The sequence below is a fragment of the Dreissena polymorpha genome, chromosome 8, assembly GCF_020536995.1.
Source record: "Dreissena polymorpha isolate Duluth1 chromosome 8, UMN_Dpol_1.0, whole genome shotgun sequence".
NCBI classification, from domain to species: domain Eukaryota; kingdom Metazoa; phylum Mollusca; class Bivalvia; order Myida; family Dreissenidae; genus Dreissena; species Dreissena polymorpha.
Window position 1 is genome coordinate 41,071,489 of NC_068362.1, and position 26,914 is coordinate 41,098,402.

General features: G+C 38.0%; 1 protein-coding gene and 1 long non-coding RNA gene across 3 annotated transcripts in view; one reads left to right on the plus strand and one right to left on the minus strand.

Moving 5' to 3' along the window:
- LOC127841681 (uncharacterized) overlaps positions 1 to 26,914 on the minus strand; it is a 255,857-nt gene that overhangs the window by 60,428 nt on the left and 168,515 nt on the right. The window lies entirely within an intron of this gene.
- Positions 5,876 to 10,859, plus strand: LOC127841724 (uncharacterized). The gene is made up of 3 exons (XR_008031288.1): positions 5,876 to 6,158; positions 7,623 to 7,798; positions 10,583 to 10,859. It is a non-coding gene; the product is annotated as an uncharacterized LOC127841724 (long non-coding RNA).

Here is a 26,914-nt window from a genome sequence, read left to right on the forward strand (position 1 = left end):
ATTTTCATTTACAATATACTTTCTTTAAATAAATAAATAAAAAATCCATGAAAGCGGACTGCAACATTTTACCTGCATGCATTTAGCCCCGTTTTCCCAGAGCGAGGCTCATATAAATACTGGAGTTTAACCTAAATGCACTATAGGTCACATAACCCCAAACCGGAACTCCTGTTTTTAGGGTTACATGCAGTCAGTTTGATACTTAGCACACATTGTTGAGTGCATGCTGCCTAGGATTTGTAAAATACATTGCAAATGGTTAGTTTTGGTATCAACTTGAAGGTATATTTGTAAGCAATATGAAAATAAGCCATTTTTGTGCTCTACTTTTTGCGTTGATGGTTTCCGGCTTTGAAAGTAGGTCATACCATTTGAGCCCAAAATGGTTGTCTGCACAGCTGCCAAAACCGGTTTGCCTATTCTAAGGTAAATATTTTGAGTTAGCACGTATAGAATTTTATGACATGCATTTTTTCAAAAGATTATGCATTTATCTTTCCAATGATGTATGTTGATATAGTGGGTAAGCGCTTGATCATGGTTAAAATCGATATCGAACTTCAACTATTTTATATGTAATATAGAAGGAAATTATTGCGCATGCGTAACCTATAGTGTCCTCAATTTACCGCTAGTCATCTTTTGTTACGTGCGCTCATAAAACTGCTTACAATAACAATGCTATAATAGGCTCTCTTCACAACGTATTAATTTTTTTACGAAAGTGACCAATATAACTGTCCGATATTGCTTATAAAGAGAAAGAAAATCACAACTGACAACACTCAACGCATGAAGCGCGTATACATGGGGATATACTTATGTCAATGTCTGATGATGGTCGATTATATTCAGTTCATGTTAATTTTATATAACGAGGAATTTTAAATATTTTGAATATAGTACCCGCTTCACGATTTATTGGACTGTATTTATCACATATCGTCTACTATATATAATTTAATACATTTGTATTTAAATTATTAAGCTCCACTATAGCTGAACCCAAGAAAACATACTTACGCTGTGATAAAAATGGTTCTTATACACCACAATTTTGTTATATAGTCCACGCTATACACACGAAATTGTTACGTCAACGATTGAGCACACTTCACACTACATGTTTTTTAACGAATCAGTTGGCGCATTTTAAATGTTGATTTTTTACTATTAAATTGCGATGAGAAACAGTTTTGAAAAAAGATAAGTTTTAAAAGTATTTGTACTTGTAGATTATATAAATATTGCCACACGCTTCCAACCCATTACTGCCGGTTCACATGACCAAATATAGTTAAACGCAATAAGCACAGTATTACTCAACACAATACAACACGGGGTTTTCAAACAGTTCTCAAAACGAATAATAATTATTGATTCAAACCAAAGACATTAAACTCAACACATTCAAGAACTATATCGTGAGAGAAATTGTGGGTCTATCCACTACTTTTATGACAAAACGAAACGTGTGTGAAGTTAGCCGATTTAGCCCATTTAGCCTATTTAGTACAAAAGTTGAAATGTACATCCTATTTGGCCTATTTAGCCTATTTGACAGCCCCTTGAGCCTTTTTAGCCTATTTAGAAATTTTAGTACATAGGTCAAAACATACATCCTATTTAGCCTATTTAGCCTATTTAACAGCCTTTTTAGCCTATTTAGCAAGTTTAGTACATACGTAGACATACACATCCTATTTAGCCTATTTATCCCACGGAAGCGACGTAGTGCACGCTGACCAGCCGTCGACGGCCTATCGGGCTGAACCAGTTTCGGCCGGGACTTTTAATTAGGGTCGGCCCCGTGCATGCAGCCGATTTAGCTATTTCTCGTATGCGTCATTTCCCAGTGAACGGGCATGCCCCTTTAAGGGCCCCTTTCGGACGAACAAGAGTTATCCCCGGAAGCGACCTAGTTCACGCTGACCAGCCGTCGACTGCATATCGGGCTGAAGTAGATTCGACCGGGACTTTTAATTAGGATCGAAGTCAGATGCAGCCTATTACGCGTATTACGCGACATTTTGCCTGTGAGTGGGCATGCCCCTTTAAGGGCCCCTTGCGGACGAACAAGTGTTATCGCCCGGAAGCGACCTTGTGCATGCTGACCAGCCGTCGACTGCCTATCGGGCTGAACTAGTTTCGGCCTGGACTTTTAATTAGGATCGGAGTCAGATGCAGCCTATTTAGCGTATTACGCGACATTTTGCTTGTGAGTGGGCATGCCCCTTTAAGGGCCTCTTTCGGACGAACAAGAGTTATCCCCTGGAAGCGACCTAGTGCACGCTGACCAGCCGTTGACTGCCTATCTGGCTGAACTAGTTTTGGCCGGGACTTAAATTAGGATCGGAGTCAGGTGCAGCCTATTTAGCGTATTACGCGACATTTTGCCTGTGAGTAGGCATGCCCCTTTATGGGTCCCTTTCGGACGAACAAGAGTTATCCCCCGGAAGCAACCTAGTGCACGCTGACCAGCCGTCGACTGCCTATTGGGCTGAACTAGTTTCGGCCGGGACTTTTAATTAGGATCGGAGTCAGGTGCAGCCTATTTAGCGTATAACGCGACATTTTGCCTATGAGTGGGCATTCCCCTTTAAGGGCCCCTTTCGGACGAAAAAGAGTTATCATCCGGAAGCGACCTAGTGCACGCTGACCAGCCGTCGACTACATATCAGGCTGAACTAGTTTCGGCCTGGACTTTTAATTAGGATCGGAGTCAGGTGCAGCCTATTTAGCGAATTACGCGACATTTTGCATGTGAGTGGGCATGTCTCTTTAAGGGCAACTTTCGGACGAACAAGAGTTATCCCCCGGAAGCGACCTTGTGCACGCTGACCAGCCGTCGACTGCCTATCGGGCTGAACTAGTTTCGGCCGGGACTTTTAATTAGGATCGGAGTCAGGTGCAGCCTATTTAGCGTATTACGCAACATTTTTCCTGTGAGTGGGCATGCCCCTTTAAGGGCCCCTTTCGGACGAACGAGATGGTTATCCCCCGGATGCGACCTAGTGCACGCTGACCAGCCGTCGACTGCCTATCGGGCTTAACTAGTATCGGCCGGGACTTTTAATTAGGATCTGAGTCAGGTGCAGCCTATTTAGCGTATTACGCGACATTTTGCCTGTGAGTGGGCATGCCCCTTTAAGGGCCCCTTTTGGACGAACAAGAGTTATCCCCCGGAAGCAACCTAGTGCACGATGACCAGCCGTCGACTGCCTATCGGGCTGAACTAGTTTCGGCCGGGACTTTTAATTAGGATCTGAGTCAGGTGCAGCCTATTTAGCGTATTACGCGACATTTTGCCTCTGAGTGGGCATGCCCCTTTAAGGGCCCTTTCGGACGAACAAGAGTTACCCCACGGATGCGACCTAGTGCACGCTGACCAGCCGTCGACTGCCTATCGGGACGTCTGAAACGTGTGTGAAGTAAGCCTATGTAGCCTATTTATCTAGTTTAGTTCATAGGTTAGAACTTTCATCTTATTTAGCCTATTTAGCCTATTTAACACCTTTTTCAGCCTATTTGGACTAATTAACAAGTTAAGTACATACGTTGACACATGCAGCCTATTTAGCCTATTTAGCTAGGTTAGTACATATGTTATAACATACATCATATTAAGCCTATTTAGCCCATTTAGCACCCTGTTCAGCCTATTTAGCCTATTTAACAAGTTAAGTACATAGGTTGACATATGAATCCAATTTAGCCTATTTAGCACCCTCTTTAGCATATTTAGCAAGTTTAGTACATGGGTTGAAACATGCATCCTATTTAGCTTATTTAGGACCCTTTTCAGCCCATTTAGCCTAGTTAACAAGTTTAGTACATGTGCATAGGTTGACACATGCATCCTATTAGCCCAATTAGTACCCTTTTCAGCCTTTTTAGCCTATTTAACAAGTTAAGTACATAGTTTGACACATGTATCCTATTTAGCATATTTAGCCTATTTAGCACCCTATTTAGCCAATTAAGCCTATTTAGCAAGTTTAGTACATAGGTTAAAACATACATTCTATTTAGCCTATTTAGTTTATTAAGCACCTTTTTCAGCATATATAGCCTATTTAACAAGTTAAGTAAATAGGTTGACACATGCATCATATTTAGCCTATTTGTCCTATTTAACACCCTCTACAGCCTATTTAGCCTATTTAGCAAGTTCAGAACATGGGTTGAACCATGAATCCTATTTAGTCTACATAGCCTATTTAACACCCTTTTCAGCCTATTTATCCTATTTAACAAGTTAAGTACATAGGATGCCACATGCATCCTATTTAGCCTATTTAGCACCCTTTTCTGCCTATTTAGTATATTTAACAAGTTTAGTACATAGGTTGATACATGCATCCTATTTAGCCTATCTAGCGTATTTAGCACCCTTTTCAGCCTATTTAGCCTATTTAAAAAGTTTAGTACATAGATTTACATATGCATCCTATTTAGGCTTTTTAGCATATTTAGCAGCCTTTTCTTCCTATTTAGCCCTTTTACAAGTCTATTACATAGGTTTAAAACATGCATCCTATTTAGCCTGTTTAGCCTATTTAGCACCATTTTCTGCCTATTTAGCCTTTTTAACAAAACTAGTACACAGCTTGACACAGGCATCCTATTTAGCCTATTGAGTACCCGTTTCAGCCTATATAGCCTATTTAGCAAGTTAAGTGCAAATAAAGGTTTACACATGCACCATATTAAGCCTATTTAGCTTATTTGGCATTCTTTTCAGCCTATTTAGCCTATTTAACAAGTTAAGTACATACCGGTAGGTTGGAACATGCATCCTATTTAGCCTATTTAGTGCCCTTTTCAGCATATTTAGCCTATTTAGCAAGTTAAGTACAAAGGTTGACACATGAATCATAATGAGCCTAGTTAGCTTATTTGGCACCCTGTTCAGCCTATTTAGCCTATTTAACAAGTTTAGTACATAGGTTGAAACATGAATCCTATTTAGCCTTTTTAGCCTATTTAACACCATTTTCAGCCTATTTGGCTATTTAACAAGTCTAGTACATAGGTTGAAACATGCATCCTATTTAGTCTATATAGCCAATTTAGAGGCGTTTTCAGCCTATTTAGCCTATTTAACAAGTTCAGTACATAGGTTGGAAAATACATCATATAAGCATATTTAGCATATTAAGCAGCCTTTTCAGCCTATTTAGCCTATTTAGCAAGTTTGGTACATATGGTGAAAAATACGTTCATATTAGCATATTTAGCAGTTTGTTCCGCATATAAAGCCAATATTGCATGTTAAGTACATGTTTGTAAACATACATCCTTTTTAGCCTCTTAAGCCTATTAAGCAGTCTTTCCTGCTAATTTAGTCTATTTAACAATTATATGAAATAGGCTGAAACATACCTCATATTTAGTATGGCAAGCGAAATGCACATTAAGTCCTTAAACCACGGTTTAACAGTTAACTATATAGTTAAGAGACTTTGAACCCGGGTTCAAAGTGCCGTTTGCACATTAAATCCTTAAACCCGAGTTCAAGAGTTTGAACCGCAGTTCAAAGTGTGTCTAAAAATAGATACAAATCTGTTATCTGAGACAACCAATTAGCGGAGCTTAAACCACAATTAGCTATATATAGAAGGTAAATGCCGCGATTTCATTGGTCCTCTCTTAACTATAAGGTTAAGAGACTTTAAACTGCGGTTCAAATTCTAAAACTGCGGTTAAGAGGCGCGGAATGCACATTAATTATTTAACAGTTAATTATATAGTTAAGAAATTTTGAACCCGAGTTCAAAGTGCCGTTTGCCCATTAATTCTTTAAACCCGAGTGTAAACTGCGGTTTAAAGTCTTAAACTGGGGTTAACAAGCGCGGAATGTACATTTATTATCTAACTGTTGAATATATACAGTAAAAATACTAAAATGAAAGTTTTGACACACCATGCGAATGTCCTATCAAGTAAAGGTGACGATTAACCAAAATGAAGTGTAATATAACCTAATTTCAATGGGTTTTATGCGGTTCGAGTGTTCACAAAACACCGGTTGACCTTGAAAATGACATGGGACGATGATGGGTAAAAAACAATCTCGTCGAATAACATTTCTCAATTATCAACGAGTTTAAGCCGTTGACACTGCATTGCATGGGAAGAAAAGGTGATATTAGGTATGTTGTTAAAACATGTTGTCGTTTTATTAACAAATTTATGGATGTAATCGCTAAATTATCTCAATTTCTTAACCCGGAAGTGGATAGTTCCGATTTATTTACGGAACCACATACATTGATAAATATGCACTGTAGCAAATCTTCATATAATCAATCTTTGTACAGAGAATAAGAAAAAAACACTAGTTTAATAATATAAATCCATAATTAATCAAAATCATATGTTCAACCTCTCCTATACCACTATACCATTGTACTACTAAAATAATGATGTTTTAGAACGATTTGGAAAACAGACCGGACTAAAACATCCGTATTAATAATAATAATAACAACAAATAAAAGCTTTATTTACAAAACGTTACACAAAAAAGAAAAATGGAAAAATGACATGACAACATTTTATTATGACAATTTAACTTAACTAATACAAGAATAATGGTTATGCATTAATTATAAATAATTTAACAAAGCGGGATGCTAAGAGTTCTTTATCGACGCACTCCCACTCAATGAGGTCTATTAATGTATAAAGTTTCAAACTGATGCTATTAATACTTTTTAACGAGACAGACGACGGACAAGTGATCCATATAAAAAAACATTTGGTAGAAAATAATATTAATGCATAGTATTCGATACAAAAGGATTTGTTCGTTTACAGAAAATACTATAATTGTAACATAATTATAATGTACAACAACCTCAAGGTAGACATAATGTAATACAAATTTGAAGTTAACGAAATAAACAAACTATAAAATGAATCATAAACATAATTGTCTCGCGTTCTGAGAAAACTGGACATAATGCTGGTGCGTAAATTGTTATCCCAGATTAGCCGTTTCAATCCACACAGGCTAATCAGGGACGACAATTTCCGCTTTTATGGAATGTTTCGTTTAAATGATGTCTCTTCTTAGCGAAAATCCAGATAAGGCGGAAAGTGTCAATTTACGCACAAGCATTATGCCCAGTTTTCTCAGAACACGACACAATTATGCATGTTCAAAACCATTTCTAGCTACATTTTCCCACATTCTCTTTCACTATTGCTTTAACTTGTATTTTTATGGGACCGTTTCATCAAAGATCGTACGACAATCTTAATTTATAACTTAAATTTAAAAACTAAAAATATACAAGCTGTTGATAAATAGCTCCGCAAGATATAAGCCATTGGTAAGAAAATGATGAAATAAATGATTTTACTAGAAATAAGCAAAAATATGCTTCGGTCTGTTAAAATAATGTTTCTTTGAAATTCGTATCGTATTCTAAATTTGTCGTACGATGTTTGATGAAACGGGCCCATAAGAATATAAGTTAAAGCAAGAATTTGACAGTATTTGAGTGATCTCAGCTATATCATACTCTTGGACACACGCAAATATTGTTTATAGATTTAACGGTTCATATTGTTTCTAAACATGGTTCAATATCCTTTTAATGTGTGTTCAGAACAGTGTTCAGATGGATCTATTCAGTGTCATAACTGTAAAATAATGGTCGCATCGTCAGTGCTATGACATGTCGGACACAGACCTAAAATCATGGTCTCCATCGTACCTTAAGTTTGTGTGTCAAAAGTGTGGATTTCGTAATGGAAAGTACGACGTCGAAGCTGCACTCAAGAGGTATGTACACATGTATTAGACAAGTTTCCGATGTTGATCCATCTTAGCTAAAGCCGATTTGAATAAATTTTCTTTAGCAAACCCTTAGTCCATAATATATTATACAATAAATATTAAGATATTCGGCGTAAATTGTAAAAATTATGGTTCTAAATAGACATATAATTGCATTTAGTTTAATAAAAAAAAATAAACAAAGCGTTCATCACGTTATCTTATATGCGTCGTAAAACATTTATTTAATTAACTTAAAACGGTTATTGTATATATTGCTTATAAAGTGTATACGAGTTATTATGGCACATCTAGTGATGGTTTAACGTATATATTGCATTATTAATTGTATGTATACCGTCTCTGTGTCTATTCACTAAATAAAGAAAATATTCGTCACGCACTGCGATAATTTGAAATGAACGTCACACAGTCAGGTGTTATTAGAAATTGATTGATTATTAAGATGGTACTTTTTAAAAATTGTGATTTGTTTTACCTGTAGAGCTGTATTAGCTAAAAAAACAGTATCTTTTTTACTTTCGCGTTCGGTATAAGCAACTAAACATAAATCAAATTTGTATTTTGTTACAAATCGTGTTCGGTATAAGCTATTAAACTTAAAGTATGTGTAATTTGATTCGCAACTATCACCTAACTCAACGTTCAATGGCACGCGCACTTTATAAAATTATTGCAACTAATGCAAGCTAGAATTAATATGTGACTACTTGCAGTGTCATGCGAAAATGGATCTTATTTCTAAATATCCATCTTCACACTTTATTAGCGCCGTCTTTAATTAGGCTATCTTTATTTCAAGAACAGATTACTGTGAACTTAATAAAAATGTGCAACGGTGATGTGGATCCATTCTCGCAAAGAGCTTTCAATATACAAAGATTGGAAACATCCATTCAGACCATTCGAAAGTATCGGAAATTCAAGCGGCGGAACCGAGATCTATATCACGTGACATCAATCGAGCAGACGTCTTTTAAAGCCGAATTGTGTAAAATAATTGCCATCATCGTTATCGTTTTCACACCTGTCTTTATTGACTTTAAGGGTAGTATTATCGAATATTTTTGTATAACTTTGCTATTTGTGGATAGATTCGGTTAATTTTGGATTTTCATTTTCATATTGCTACAGGTGTAGACTAAACTCATATCACCATATTTAGTACACACTTGAATATCTCTTCTTGTAAGACGTATGTTAATGTTTATGTCTATTTATTTTTTACAAATTAAACTACGAAACCTCGCCAGACTTAATAGAGAAAAGGGTAGCTTCTGACCACACTGCGCGAATGCCGCTTGTCGCATTTTACCCGTGTTTGCATAAGTCGGCAAATATCTTGCTCTGCTTTTTGAACTAATTTATGTCAGTTGATCAATGCATATCATGTATACTATGTACTGCAATTAAAATTTATTCGATAAAAAACACTCGAAATTTATAAAAATGATATCGCAGTTAACGAGTACTTCTGGGTCAAAAGGCTGACGCCTCAAACATACGTTATATATTATATAAATTGAATATTCAACCTACGTGTAACGTTGATATGTGACGTCGATGTCACGTGAAATTTGCCGTAAATTATATTTATCAACTACATTTATACCAAATTTAAATGCGCTTAACACACATACTTACTGAGGTCTCTATGGCATTACGTTTCAATCGCGCTTTTTGGAATTCATGTATTTTAAGCTTAAATATAAAGTCCGTGATAATTAGTTAGTATAATATGTAAATTTCATTGACTTTTGCCAACAAACTAATGAGGTATGGAGAACATCCACGAAATTCTGGGACACCCCTCGTATATATATATATATATATATATATATATATATATATATATATATATATATATATATATATATATATATATATATATATAAAACATTGAGTGAAATAGCGCTACCAAAAAATTCCATGCAATCCATGTACCGTTTGTGTTAGTTAACAACATCAATTGACGTATATATTTTATTAAGAATAAAAACATACATACATGTTTATATTTTCGGTAGCGCTAGTTCACTTACTTTTTGATACTTCGGGAATCTGGAAAAATAAATCTCCATTTAGGTTATATTACATTTCTTGAAAATAGTTCATATTTTTATTATATTCGGTAATAAAAGTTCGCGATGTGAAAAATGTGAACATCTCCCTTTAAAATATAGCGACCTTTTGTGATCATGAGTACATCAATGTAGACTTCAATTAATCGCTGTATAAACTGGTTATTTCCCCTGATATGCAACCGATTTATTTTTTTTATTATTATCATTTTCTTATTAGCCTCTAAACATGCACACACATCGTAATATCAAGAATTTCGTCGATTGTCATTATATTAATCTATGGGCATACATGCATAGTACATATGGTTAAAATGTTTAAACAATTAAACGCAGTTATCTACACTTTGATTAACTTTACCATAAGCATGTGCACTTTAAATTGCACTAGGCCAAGGACAATATTTAAAAAGATTTAAGCCAGATCGAGCACACTGAACAATGAACTGTTCGTATAAACAACTTTGGTGTAGTGTTTCAAGTTTTTGAATTGCGCAGTTTGCAGGGTTGTAAAGGAAGTCCTAGGTTGCAATTGGTAATCATATTCGTTTGCAACTGCCGCAATGAATGCATTCAACGACGTGGAAAACCATGTTTTAAAATACAGCTATTATGTTTTGGAAGACCTTTTCAATCATTGAGTGTGTTTAAAAGCCAATAAATATTTAAATATCTCTTCCGCTTTCAGCAGTCATGTGCAATAGGTGCGTATCTAAAATTCTTGTCAAGAGAGTCTACAGACAGTTGGTGCCCTGGAGATTGGAGACTCCCATCATATGCTGTCACTAAATGGAGCGCAGTAAATTTTGCGACCTACACATTTTCCAACGTACTTAAAATGGTTTTTTTTTCATAAAAAAGTGATATTTATAATTATATGAATATCATAAGCAGTTAGTAGGTAGTTCTTTGAGGAGAGTGATGTTGACCAACATTGACGTTACGTTTTATTTATTTGTAACAATGAGGGGGTAATAATCAATAAATGGTGAGAAATTGGGTATTTCTTTTATAATAGTCTACAAAAGTTGACAATCTTCCCCGCTCTTTAAAATAATAATAGGTGCTTTTAAGGCAGTTTCTCGCATTTCCTTGTCAGTGTCATAAATAGCCATTTATTTTTACCACTTGTGTCATAGTGAATATACAGTATCATTATGATTTCTCAAACTCCAGTTTGCAAGACATGAAGTATGTCAATAAACTTTACTAAGTTATGAAAATATTAACATAAATGCAATATCAATAGATAGAGATTTTATAATTAATATATTTGGTTTATTTTGAACTTATTTTGTTTCATTTTCATATTGGTTCATACGTCAAGAATGTGGGTTGCTATGGCAACAAATACTACAAAAAATAATGATCTGACAATGGTGGAGCCGGTAGGGGACATCATTGCTTGGCAATAGCTTGTTTAATGTATGATTCGGTAGAAATACAAACACTAAATAATGTCATTTATCAATAATGTAACTATTATACCATTGGTGAAATTGGAAAAAGATTTTATATTTTTGTTCATTATCCCATGTGAGAATTTTCCCTATAACCTTTTGAAAAAAATAGTGTTTGGCTTTGTAAATGTGGCTCAGGAAAAGATACGAATCGTATCCATGTAGCCATTATGAGCTTTCGTAATGATTCCCTGAACAGATATTTATATAACAGGTATCAAGTTCACAACCAGCAATACATATTATTTAACATGTTTTTTTTTACAAGCAACATCACAAATTGTCAACCCCAACTGTCATTCATTTCAGGCAAAGATATATAAATAAACAAACATGTTTATTATTGTTTCAAAGTCTCATAGTTTGTTGGCAATCCGGCATTCTGCCTTTGGCCAAGAACATGTATACAAAAAAAATATGGCCAAGACAGGGAATCATACAATAATACAATTTAAACATGAGAAAATATGACAACCAAAACAAATAATATGTATGACTACAGTTATGTTTGTTAACATGCAATTACACAAAAGATAGACGATTTAAATTATCACATCTAATTTTGAACGCTTCAACCAAAGATTTTGAAATGCGAACATTTGTGCAAGACACCGTTAATATGTATTTGCTTATGGTATGCCATGATGATTATAGATCTTAGGATCTTCTCACCCACTCAGCGCATCCATTATTATCCATGTAATGACTTGTTTATTGTTATTGCGTGAAAAACTATCTCATATGGTTATGGTAAACACCTTTTTTATTGCAAAGGGACATGAATCTGCAATTGTATTAAAATTCTTACAGGGGTTCGGCGTTCATAAAGTCCTGACTGTTTACGCCGCTCTATGGTCTCGATTATGGACACTCCATTTCATAATAAAGCAGTAAAAATAAAAAATGTGTCGGCCTCCTGAAGGCGGTAAGTATCATCGCGCTACAGATCTGATCAAGTTGCAATTTCAGTGCGGAGTAAGCAGTTTTTTTAGTGCGGACGAAAACTTGCCTACGCAACGATAAGATCTAATTACATCGCCGCAAATGCAGTTAAATTGGCTTTCACGACACGCACAATTTTGAGTAAATTATTTATAGCGATGAGAAAGCAAAATTCCTTTGCTATTTAAAGTCGGGTTTCGTAGAACGAAAAATGAGAAGAGTGGCCTTTACCAGTTTTTAGGAAAATATGTATAACGATGACAAAGCAAATTTGCTTTGTTATTTAAGTCGGTTTTCGTAGAACGAAACATGATGAGAGTCACGTTAACCTATTTTAAACGATACATTTGGAGCGAGCTGTACCTTAACACAGTAGTAAGTTTTATTTTGCGACATAAATTAGTAACAGAAATTCTGCTCGTGGAGTGGAAGTTTGAAGAGAAGTAAATTTGCACTGTCATTTGAAAGTTGAAAACACGTCCACAGTCATTGGATTGGTCATCAACATGACAGTTGTTATTTTAAAATGTCATTAAGTGTTGATTGTCAAACAGAAAGGCAGACGTACAGTACTCAAACATATAATGAGAATATATATATAAGACAGCTTAACAAGGCCCTCAATAAGACAACTTTAACCCCCGCCGCGATTATTTTGACCTTCAAATGGTGAACTTGACCAGCGTGTATAACTCACGACGTATGCACCAAAATATTAGAGGCAAGCAAGCAAGCTTTTGGAGGATATTTCAAATGAGACATAAAGTGGACTTAAAGCTCATACTTTTAACATTCAATTATGACCTTGACATTGACCCGAATTCACTGATTCATGACTTTTGAACATCATCTCATCGATCTTACCATACTATAATATTTTCATGAATATATTCCAGGTAAAGGAGATATGAAGCGGACACAAATATAAAGGCCCCGATTTTCAATAACAAGCATAAACATTTCATTACAATCCGTCAACGGGTATATGATATCTGAAGAGGACACGAAAATGAAATGGACTTTCAAACATTTGACGTTTTGACACGTTTCATTGTCTGGTACGAAGACCTGTTGATAACGTTTAGATCAGCAATTGGGTAACCAATCCCTATTTGAACATTTAGTTCATCCATTGGTACTTCTCCTCTCCACCCTCCCCGGTAAACATGTAGTTTACATTTCATTGTAAATATATGTATATACATTTTTGTGTTGCGATGACCCAGACTTTTCAGCAAATAAAGAGCGATCCAGTTTCATTCCGCGAACAGTTACAATTTATTCATCCGATACTGACGATTTCAAGAAGTGGACATTACGGTTAAATAATGACACAGCAAAACTGCATTGTTACCACAAATAGGACTTCGTGGAAGGAAAACTGAGACAGTTTCGTTTAACTAGTTTGACGACCGAATGAAACTTCATCTAGTTGTACTGGTAAAATTTCATGTTACCACGGAGTGTATCTTTTGTTAGGCAGTTCATTCCGATGAGGCAAAAATCGTAAAATAAAACTAGGTATGTCACATACACTCTTGTGTCAGCGACGCATGTTTAGGCTAAGATTTATCCTCTAGTCAAGGTTAAGACTTTCCTCCAACAAAAACATCCTCGATGTTTATGCTCAACACTTAAAATTACACATGGGTTATTCTTTCACAAAATTTGATCCGATTTCAATTCTTTCTTTACAAACACATACGCACGAAGGTAATTAAGCTGTCCAATTTTTTACGCCACCCTGTTAAAAAGGAGTTAATCACCAACAAGTTTGGGGACTGTGAATTCTACAGCGGGACACAGTCAAAAGGGCACAATTTTGGAATAAGAAAAGCATACATACACAAAACACATTTTCAAAAGTGGTCGCAGCCAAACTTTCGTCTTTTCTACGTTTATACACATGAATTCATTATTAATTGCCTGAAAAATACGTTAAAAGACACAACGTGAAAAGAAACATTAAATATATAATTACACAATATATTTTTATAAACTATTTTTTGCTTCGTTGCAATTTTCGGGTCTGTATGCTATAAACCAAATAAACGTGTATGTAAGGCCTAAGTCGGTTACATACCTTTTCTGAAATTGCACTTTTATTCGTCATACATGTTATACTATCACATGTTGTTGCTGTTGTTTTCCTCTAAAATACGTGGAAGGATGTAAAAAGTACAGTTTCAGTATGTTAATTGGTTTCGTGTCTAACCTGTTTCAGCTAACATTTCATTTCATCGAAAATTGCAGAAAGTAAAACCCAATAAAACGAAACGTAATTCAATTCCTAGAGAGCTAAGTAAGAAAATAATGTCATGGTTAAGCCGGTTATTAATAGATCATAGTAACCATTAACGGACACGTTATCATCAAAACAAAAATATCAAATTACGATAAGGTGGACTAGTTTGCAAACAATATAACGAAACATAATTTTAAATATTATGATTGTGTATACTTATAATAAAATGCATTTAATTGATAAAATGAGAATGTTAGAATCACTATATATATACGTACGTATATATATAGATTGTTCCTTGAAATTAAAAGAATAATAAACTGTTTTTAGGACAACCTCCATGGAATTGAGTCAACCAATTTTGGAAAATGCAACATCATCAACTATTTCGACTAAAATTCAATGTTTCGTTAAAGCAGCAGCTACTATTTTTTAAGCAATGCTTTATGTTGTAAGTTATATAATCGATTGTGATTTTCCAGCAAAATAATCGACCAATAGTTTCAAGTAAATTCTTGCCACTCTTTATACAAGCATTAACATTTACAAACATGTTTGCGAGTGAAGGTTTCTGTACATTTTTGATAAATAAATCATTTCTAAATATTATATTTCCCGATTTTGAAAACAATTGCATTTTTCAGAAGTATAATTTGCTTGATTTTAAAAACATCTAGATCTAATCAAGAGATTGAATGACAAGACTAAACTGAATACGAATATTTTTACAAGTGTTCTCAATTTATGCCGACCACGTGGTGAACACGTATTGTTATACGCAATCGCGGTAATTTTAGAATTTTAAATATTATACTATCTCATTTAATAAAGCTTTTGATGCAAAATGGAAGTATTCCACAGTCCACAGACGCCACCGAACGTGCGTAAATTATAAGTTAAAAAATAATATGAGAATGATTTATGTCATACAGGTTTAAATAATACCACGTAAATAACCCAAATTTTCCTTAAAAAAGCAATCACGATAGTTTCCCTGCATTCCAACCATGCAATTTATCACGTTTTCTTGTAGTAAAACCCAACAGCTTATTGTGGTATAAACGATTTAATGAAGTGTACTTGAGGACACCATCATGAAAAACATAATAGCAATGTCATCAAAATATATAGCGACCTATTATACGTGGAAAGCGTCCGTAACAAGGATAAAGACTGTTTTTCTATGAAAAAGTATAAGGCTCCCTGTAATTGAAACTTTACTTTCGTGTTCGCCGAACGACTGAAGTTTATTTCAATCTTGTAAAAATGTAATTTCTCTTCTTTTTTTGCTATTTAAAGTGCATCGCTGTAATTGTATACTCGGGCTACGATAGATAAATTGTGTTTCCCATTATTTAGTTTTATAACAAATTGACAATTATGTATATGGTGGCTATTTGGTGCGGTCAATTATATTCTTGATAATAGCTGAAATGGAAATAAATCATGATCTTGATCTTAATTTTAACTTGACAATTTTATTTGCAAAGAAGGAGAACAATTCACCAAATATTAAGATAGCATCATGTATTGTGTCATACTTTCTGACCGCCAACTTTTGTGGGAATTGGTCACTAAATTATCCATTATTCGGCTATTTTTATTTGACTGCGGTCAGTTTCTGATCAAAACATAACCTAACATTCCGTTGGCCAATGGACGATTGCATAGTTTGTGTCATATATTTATTAAGTATGTGTAAATCAGCATACAAAAGTGTGAGAAAGTTAACTTAGGACAACCATTTTGCATATTTATGAATCAATAAATACAGGCATGATATATTGATAGTCCAAACCAGCTTGACTATGCTCCACATTATACCATCTGTGTGAGCATTTTAGGCAAGTTACATGCATTAAAAAATTGCATGACGAATGATTAAGCTACAGTCAGGACAAGGTGTATTATTTTCTAGTTTGACTCTTGAAGTAGTTATTTAAGCTAGGGGTCCGAGTCTAACACACGCGATTTCGTCTCTACATGTTGAATATAATAGTTATCAAAATGCGTTCTGAAGTATAAAATTACAAGCTCGTACGATGTAACGCACGCACTTATGCACAAAAGCACACACGCACAGAAACTCAACCACCTTAACAGCTGTATCGAAAGAAACTAGGTATATTCACAAAAACACACCTTTCATTATTTTATTGTTTTACGATTTCCAATGACAGAATATTGTTACTTCATGCATGGGCAGGATGCATAAACACACAAAGTCTTTAACTTTTTGAGAGCTGTTTCAAACGTACGTAATAATTCACTAACTTCATCCGCCGCCATCTTGATAGAAATGCGCCAGGAACAAAACAAAATCACATGACAAAACGACGGGCGTTAATTGGTTAAATAATTAATGTGCAGAGACAACCAAACACCTACAAGTCTTAAACTATTTTTCAAAGTCTTAAACTGCGGTTCAAAGTCTTAAACTGGGGTTAAGACGCGCGGAATGCACATTAATTATTTAACAGTGAACTGTATAGTTAAGAGACTTTGAACCCGAGTTCAAAGTGCCGTTTGCACATTAAATCCTTAAACCCGAGTTCAAGAGTTTGAACCGCAGTTCAAAGTGTGTCTAAAAATAGATACAAATCTCTTATCTACATAATTCAGAGACAACCAATCAGCGGAGCTTAAACCACAATGAGCTATATATAGAAGGTAAATGCCGCGATTTAATTGGTCCTCTCTTAACTATAGAGTTAAGAGACTTTGAACTGCAGTTCAAAGTCTTGAACCCGGGTTTAAGGAATTTATGTGCAAACGGCACTTTGAACCCGGGTTCAAAGTCTCTTAACTATATAGTTAACTGTTAAACCGTGGTTTAAAGACTTAATGTGCATTTCTCTTGCCATAATTTAGGCTATTTAGAAAACATATTCAGTCTATTTAGCTTTAAAGAACTCTTATAAAATAGGTGGAGGCAAACATCCTATTATTCACTTTAAGCCTATTGAGCACCCTAATCAATCTACCTAGCGAGTTAATTAAATAGCTTGAAACATAATTATTTAGCCTTATAACATATATAAGAGTAAGCCTTTTCAGGCTAAATAGCATCATACTAAATGTTCAACCAATTTTGCATTTTTAGCAAAATTTAAATAGGATAAAATATACAGCCTGTTTAGCAGGCTATTGACAAGCCATTTCCACAACGAGTTTGTATGCACCTTTAAGAACCCCTTTAAGACAACCAAGAGTTGTACACCGGAAGCGACCTTGTTAAAGCTGACCTCCCGTCGGCTGCCTTTCGGACTGATCTAATTTCGGTCCGGGGTTTTAATAAGGGTCGGTGTCACATATAGACTATTAAGCATATTATGCGCTATTTATATTAAAGAGTGGGCATGCTCATTTAAGGGCCCCTTGCGGACAAACAAGAGTTTTCCCACGGAAGCGAATTAGTGCACGCTGAACTCACGTCGGCTGCCTATCGGGATAAACTAGTTGCGGCCCGAGGTTTTAATTAGAGTCGGCGTCACATACAGCCTATTATATGTATAATGAGCTATTTACATTGTGAGTGGATATGCACCTATAACGGCAGCTTTTGGACAAACAAGAGTTATACCCGGATCCGACCTAGTGCACGCTGAACTCCCGACGGCTAAAAGTCGGTCTGATCTAGTTTCGGCTGTTTTCCCCCGACAGCGACCTAGTGCAAGCTTTACTCTCGATGACTGCCTGTCGGGCTGATCTAGTTTTGTTTTGGCCCGCGGTTTTAATTAGGGTCGGCGTCACCTACAGCCTATTAAGCGTATTATGCTCTATTTACATCGCGAGTGGGTTTGCACATTTTAGGGCCCCTTTCGGACAAACAGGAGTTATCCCCCAGAAGCGACCTTGTGCACACTGAACCCCCGTTAGCAGCCTGTCGGGCTGATCTAGTTTCGGCCCGGGTTTTAAATTAGGGTCGAAGTCACCTTAAGCCAAAATAGCGCATTATGAACTATTTACATGGCGAGTGGGTATGGACCTTTAAGGGTCTCATTCGGATAAATAAGAGTTATCACCAGCAAGCGACCTAGTGCAAGCTGAACTCTCGTCGGCTGCATGTCGGGCTGATCTAGTTTCGGCCCTTGATTTTAAGGGTCGGCGTCACCTACAGCCTATTTTGCGTATTATGCATTATTTACATGGCGAGTGGGTATGCACCTTTAAGGGCCCCTTTCGGACAAACAAGAGTTTCCCCCCGGAAGCGACATAGTGTACGTTGAACTCCCGTCGGCTACCTGTCGGACTGATCTAGCTTCGGCCCGGGGTTTTAATTACGGTCGGCGTCACCTACAGCCTATTTAGCGTATTATGCAGTATTTACATGGCGAGTGTGTATGCATTTTTAAGGCCCCTTTCGGAAAATAAAGAGTTATTCCCCGGAAGCGACCTATTGCACGATAAACTCCTGTCGGCTTTCTGTTGGGCTGATCTAGTTTCGGCCCGGGATTTTAATTAGGGTCGGCGCCGTCTCCAGCTTATTAAGCGTATGTATTATGCTCTATTTACATGGCGAGCGTGTATGCATCTATAAGGGCCCATTTCGTTCAAATAAGATTTATTAACCGGAAGCGACCTATTGCACGCTTAACTCCCGTTGGCTTTCTGTCGGGCTGATCTAGTTTCGGCCCGGGGTTTAAATTAGGCGTCACCTGCGGCCAGTTTAGCGTAGTTTAGCGTATGTATTATGCTCTAGTTACTTGGCAAGTGGGTATATACCTATAATGGTTCCTTTTGGACAAACAAGAGTTATCCCCCGGAAGCAACCTTGGACTCGCTGAACTCCCGTCGGCTGTCTATGGGGCTGATCTAGTTGCGGCCCGATGTTTCAGTTAAGGTTTGCGTCACATTCAGCCTATTGAGTGAATTAGGTGCTATTTACATGGTGAGTGGGTATGCACCTATAACAGCCCTGTTCTGACAAATAATAAATATTCCCCGAAAGCGACCTAGTGCTCGCTAAACTCCCGTCGGCTGCCTGTCGGGCTGATCTAGTTTCGGCCCGGGATTTTAATTAGGGACGGCCTCATCTGCAGCCTTTTAGCGTATTTGTTATGCTCTTTTTACATGGCGAGTGGGTATGCACCTTTAAGGGCCCCTTTCGGACAAAAAAGACTTATTCCCCTAAAGCGACCTAATTTAAGCTAAACTTCGGTCGGCTGCCTGTTTAGCTGACCTTGTTTTTGCCCGTGGTCTTAATAGGATCGGCGTCACAAACTGCATATTAACCTTTAATGGCCTTTTTTCGGACAAACATGAGTTTATCACGGAAGTGACCTAGTGCATGCTAAACTCCCGCCGGCTGCCTGTCGGGCTGATCCAAGTTTTAACCTGGGTTTTATAAGGGTCGGCGTCACATTCAGGCTTTTTAGCCTATAAGACGTAATTAACATGGCGAGTGGGTATGCACCTTTACGGGCCGCTTTCGGACAAACAAGAATAATCTCTTGGAGGCGACCTAGTGCCCGCTAAACTTCCGACGGCTTCCTGTAGGGCTGATCCAGTTTCGACCCGGGGTTTTAATAAAGGTTGGCGTCGTATAAAACCTACAACGTATACAACGTCGTATTTAGCGCATGAGGCGCTATGTACATGGCGAGTTGGTATGCACCTTTAAGGGCTGCTTTCGGACAAAGAAGAGTTATCCAACCGGAAGCTACTTAGTGCACGCTGAACTCACTTCGGCTGCATGGCGGGCTGATCTATTTTCGGCCCGGGTTTTAATTAAGGTCGGCGTCACAAACAGCCCATTTTGCGGGTTAGGCGCTATGTACATGGCGAGTGTGTATAAGAGCCGCTTTCGGACAAACAAGAATTATCCCTGGAAAGCGACATAGTGCACGCTGAACTGGCGTCGGCTGCCTGTCGGGCTTACCTAGTTTTGACCCGGGGGTTTAAATAGGGTCGGCAACACATACAGCCTAGTTAACGTATAAGGAGCTATTGAGATGGCGAGCGAATATGAACCTTTAAGGGACGCTTTCGGACAAAACAAAGTTATTCACCGGAAACGACCTATTGCACGCTGATCTCTCGACGACTGCATGTCGGGCCAATGTAGATGCGGCCAGGGGTTTAATTAGGTCCGGCGTCACCTACAGCCGATTTAGAATATTATGCGCTATTAACATTGCGAGTGGGTATACATCTTTAAGGTCAGTGTTCGGACAAACAAGTTATCCCCCGGAAGCGACATAGTGCACACTTAACTTATGTCGGCTGCCTGTCGGGATGACCTAGCTTCGATCCGAGGTTTTAATTATGGTGTGCGCCACATACAGCCTATTTAGCGTAATAGTCGCTATTTATATTACGATGTTTATGGCCGCTTTCGGACTTAAAAGAGTTATCACCCGGAAGCGACATAGAACACGCTGAACTCCTGTCGGCTGCCTGTCAGGTTGATCTGGTTTCGGCACGGGGTTTGAATATGTCTCTTCTTCACATAAGCCTTCTTCGCGTAGTATGCTCTATTTACATCTCGAATGGGTATGCACTTATAAGTGGCGCTTTCGGACAAACAAGAGTTATCCCGATGAAGCGACCTAGTGCACACTGAAATTCCTACGGCTGCCTTCCGGGCTGATCTAGTTTCGGCCCGGGGTTTTAATTATGGTCCGCGTCACCTACAGCCTATTTAGCGTATAATGCGCTATTTACATTGCGAGTTGGTATGCACATTAAAGGGCCGCTTTAGGACTAACAAGATTTTATTTTATCTAAAGGGATTAGCAATCATGATACATCAACTATCTCCGGAATCCACCGTGAGATTTAAGCAATAAATCGTCCGCTGATCCAGAGTGCGGGACTAGTTAACATATTAACATTTTGACAATAGTCCGAAAGCGTGTCACACATTTGAATGGAATGAAAAACAAGATGTGTTTGTGAAACACAATGTTCCCCTATATGATGTTTGACCTTGAAGGGTGACCTTGACCTTGTGAAGGATGACCTTGACCTTTCATCACACATAATGTGCAGCTCCATGAGATACACATGCATGCCAAATATCAAGTTGCTATCTTCAATATTGCAAAAGTATTCATAAAATGAGCGATTTTGGCCACATATATTTGACCTCTGACCTTGAATGATGACCTTGACCTTGACCTTTCACCACTCCAAATGTGCAGCTTCATGAGATACACATGCATGCCAAATATCAAGTTGCTATCTTCAATATAGCAAAAGTTATTGTAAAATGAGCGATTTTGGCCACATATATTTGACCTCTGACCTTGAAGAATGACCTTGACCTTGACCTTTCACCACTCCAAATGTGCAGCTTCATGAGATACACATGCATGCCAAATATGAAGTTGCTATCTTCAATATAGCAAAAGTTATTGTAAAATGTTAAAGTTGGCGCAAACAGACCAACAGACCCACAGACCAACAGACAGACAGGGCAAAAACAATATGTCCCCCATTACTATAGTGGGGGACATAAAAACAGTGTAAATAAAGAAGAGGATAAAAAACTATCGAAAATAAGTAACAGATAAATGTGGTCATGATTATTCTTATTAATCATGACAACACCTTATTCATGTTAGACTTTTTCAAATTTAATTGACTTTTATCATTATAATTGGTGCCACTTGTGGTATTTGGTTACCTATGTTAAGGGTAACTTACTGATGCTCGATTGGTTATTGTCGGCTCGGGTACTACTTAAATGTACCCCAGGTACTCTTAAATAAACTTAAATGTATCTCTGGTACGAAAAATATACTGAAAGTAACCCGGAAATGTTTACGCGAAATTGGCCGTTGTCGGCGAATTATTTTCAAATTAAGTATGTTTATATTTATGTCAATATTCTGCAAAAGTGCCGCAATATTATCGCAACTCCTACTTAAAAAAGCATGATGAGGCAGGATTTGTTCAAAGAGAATTTTGTTTTGTTTTCCGTAGAGCGTTTTACGTCATCGGATTTTGAGCGGGAATAAAACTCGGTTAAAGTCTATATTGGCTGGATACGTGAAAGTATATTTTCTGTACCCGGAGTACATTAAGGTTTAAATGTTTTGTTGCGTGATATCTTGTTAATTAGTTTTTGATTTTTTTTAGTTGAGGCATGCACCGTGTTTGGATTGTGTGTTGTATGTATAATACCTTTAGGGATTGAATCTTGAGTATTGCAAGAATTTAAAAGCAATGAAAAGCAACGGAGATGAAAGATTAAATTGCATACATAGTGCGGATAAATATGACACGTTTGTTCAGGGTTATGGATGCTAAAAATATAATTCAATACCGTTTCAATTATTCGTAATTCTAAAGACTTTGTGCAATCATGACAAACGTTTTGGTCTTTATTTGAAGAGGCGATGAATCTCAAAATAGTTTTTTTGCAAGGCTATTGCAGTCGTAAATTAATGATATATGCAGATCGTTTGTCAATAAAGAACGATTAAAAGCTTTATTTGCTTATGATTCTGAGTGCAGTTCCATTTGTAGTCTTCTTCATTCAGTTTTAATATTGAGTGGTTGCTAAAAAGCACATAATAGGTCCAATAGAAATACTTTGGTACATTTGATCATTAAATGTAAATGAAATGAAACACTCGTCGCTTTTTAAACAACTTTAACACAAAATTGCAAAACAATATATGTTAATACAGTGCTCGAGCACATGCCGTGTATTACAGTAATTTGGAGAGAACGCCATATATATTAGTTATTCTTAGCTCTCGCTTTATACTCTTGCTTTTGTGCTTTGTTACAATGTTTGGAAATATGTTCAATGTTTTTTTTGCCATAGAAGACATATTAAAACCGGGTGTCTCCCTTACTGAATTAAACTGGTTTAAGTAAAACTAGTAACCCCTAGACCCGAGGGCTTATTAATTTAACTTAAACTGATAAACTTAAACCGCAATGCACATGACTTACACATTTAGTATATAGAATATAAAAAAAAATCTACTGAACTATTTAACATTATGCCCCTGATGTCAAAACTTGCCTAACGCTGGATATCACTTGTTTTACATAAATATATAAGGATGATAACCCTTTGTTCTGTCCTGTACATAACCAATACAAATGAATACAAAATCTGCAATATTCAGATAAAGTAAGCCAAACATGTCACATAATTATAAAATGTTGGGTATTTTTAACTGAAATTTAATGGATTGTAAATCTTCGTATATTGAAAGGCTCCGAAGACGGGAGTTAAGCTTGCACTAGGTTGCTTCTGGGGAATAACTCTTGTTTGTCCGAAAAGGGCCGTTAAAGGTGCATACCAACTTGCCATGTAAATAAAGCCTCAATCGCTAAATAGGCTGTAGATGACGCAGACCCTAATTAAAACACCGGGCCGAAACTACATCAGCCCGACAGAAAGCCAACGGGATTTCAGCTTGCGCTAGGTCGCTTCCGGGGTATAACTCTTGTTTGTCCAAAAAGGACCCTTTAAGGTGCATACACACTCGCCATGTAAATAAAGCCTAATATATACGCTTGAAAGGATGTAGGTGACGCCGACCCTATTTAAAAACCAGGGCCGAAACTAGATCAGCCCGACATGCAGCCAACGGGAGTTCAGCGTGCACTAGCTCACTTCCGGGGGAAAACTCGTTGTCCGAAAGGGGTCCTTAAAGGTGCATACCCGCTCGCCATGTAAATAGAGACTAATTCGCTAAAAAGGCTGTATGTGCCGACGACCCTAATTAAAACCCCGGGCCAAAACTAGATCAGCCCGACAGGCAGTTAACTTGAGTTTAGCTTGCACTAGGTCGCCTCCGGGGATTACTCTTTTTTTTACGAAAGGGGCCTTAAAGGTGCATACACACTCGCCATGTAAATAGAGCATAATACATACGCTAAATAGGCTGTATGTGACGCCGACCCTAATGAAAACCCCGGGCCGAAACTAGATCAGCCCGACAGGCCGCCGACTGGATTCCAGCGTGCACTAGGCCGCTACAGGGGGATAGCTCTTGTTTGTCCGGAAAGGCCCTAAAAGTGCATACCCACTCGCCATGTACATAGAGCCTAATTCGCGAAATAGGCTGTATGTTACGCAGACCCTAATTAAAACCCCGGGCCGAAACTAGATCAGCACGACAGGCAGCCGACGGGAGTTCAGCTTGCACTATATAGCTTCCGGGGGGGGGATAACTCTTGTTTGTCTGAAAAGAGCCCTTAAAGATGCATTCCCACTCGCCATTTAATAGAGCATAATACATACGCTAAATAGGCTGTAGGTGACGCCGACCCTAATAAAAATACCGGGCCGAATATAGATCAGCCGACAGGCAGACGAAGGGATTTCAGTGGGCACTAGGTCGCTTCCGGGGATAACTTTTAATTGTTATCCGAATTGTCCGAAAGGGGCCCTTAAAGGTGCATTCCCACTCGCCATGTAAAGAGAGCCTAATTCGCTAAATAGAGCCTAATTCATACGCTAAAATAGGCTGTAGGTGACGCCGACCCATATTAAAACCCCGGGCCGAAACTAGATCAGCCCGACAAGCAGCCGACGGGAGTTCAGCATACACTAGGTCGTTTTCGGAGGATAACTCTTGTTTGTCCGAAATGGGCTTAAAGGTGCGTACCCACTCTTTATGACAATAGAGCAAAATACGCTAAATAGGCTGTACGTGCCGCCGACCCAAATTAAAACCCCGGACCGAAACTAGATTAGCCCGACAGGCAACCGACCGGAGTTCAGCGTGCACTAGGTCGCTTCCGGAGGATAACTCTTGTTTGTTCGAAATGGGCCCTTAAAGGTGCATACCCATTCTATATGACAATAGAGCATAATACGCTAAATAGGCTCTACGTGACGCCGACCGAAATTAAAACCCCGGGCCGAAACAAGATCAGCCCGACAGGCAGCCGATGGGGGTTTAGCGTGCACTAAGTCGTTTCCGGGGGATAACTCTTGTTTGGCCGAAATGGACCCTTGACTGTGCATACCCACTCTATATGACAATAGAGCATAATACGCTAAATAGGCTGTACGTGACGCAGACCCAAATTAAAACCCCGGGCCGAAACGAGATCAGCCCGACCGGCAGCCGGCGGAAGTTCAGCGTGCAATATGTCCTTTCCGAGGGATAACTCTTGTTTGTCCGAAATGGGCCCTTAAAGGTGCATACCCACTCTATAAGACAATAAAGCAAATTACGCTAAATAGGCTGTACGTGACGCCTACCCTAATTAAAACCCCGCTCCGAAATTTGATCAGCCCGACAGGCAGCCGACGGGAGTTCAGCGTGCACTAGGTCGTTTCCGGGGGATAACTCCTGTTTGTCCGAAATGGGCCCTTAAAGGTGCATACCCTTTTTATATGACAATAGATCATAATACGCTAAATAGGCTGTACGTGACGCCGACCAAAATTAAAACCCCGGGCCGTAACTAGATCAGTCCGACAGGCAGCCGACGGGAGTTCAGTGTGCACTAGGTCGCTTCCGGGGTATAACTCTTGTTAGTCCGAAATGGGCCCTTAAAGATGCATACCCACTCTATATGACAATAGAGCATAATACGCTAAATAGGCTGTGAGTGACGCCGACCCAAATTAAAACCCGGGCCGAAACTAGATCAGCCCGAGAGGCAGCCGACGGGAGTTCAGCGTTCACTCGGTCGCTTCCGGGGGATAACTCTTGTTTGTCCGAAATGTGCCCTTAAAGGTGCATACCCACTCTATATAACAATAAAGCATAATACGCTAAATAGGCTGTACGTGACGCCTACCCTAATTAAAACCCCGGGTCGAAGCTAGATCAGCCCGACAGGCAGCCGACGGGAGTTCAGCGTGCACTAGGTCGTTTCCGGGGGAAAACTCTTGTTTGTCCGAAATGGGCCCTTTAAGGTGCATACCCACTCGCCATGGGAATAATTCACAATCATATTCATTTTGTGTAATATATTCTGAAAGTATGTACAAACCTGCTAAATAGGCTTACTAAACTTAATATTTCAGCTTAATAGGCAAAATTGTCTTAAAATGATGTATGTATCAACCTATGTACTTTACCGGCGAAATATGCTAAATAGGTTAAATTGGCTAACTTCACACACGTCAAAACGAAACCTTGTTTGCAATTAATCGATTGGTTAGCCGTTTCCAGAAAGCGAATATTTCCTCAGCGATGTTACACACGAGTCATTGGAAATTTAGAAGGAGAATGAATCAGTCATGTATGTACGGTGGCATAGAGATGACATTCAGTCCTCGTTTTAAAATTGAACTCCTCTTTTGTCTTTTACGTTCCCACGACTTACTAACTCGCGGGAACGACTTATTGTTTAATGTACCCCGTTTTATTTACTGCCGCTCTTTGTTGTGCAATTTTTGAAAAATAGGAGTGAATTAAAAAAAGCGGAGTGCATGTCACCT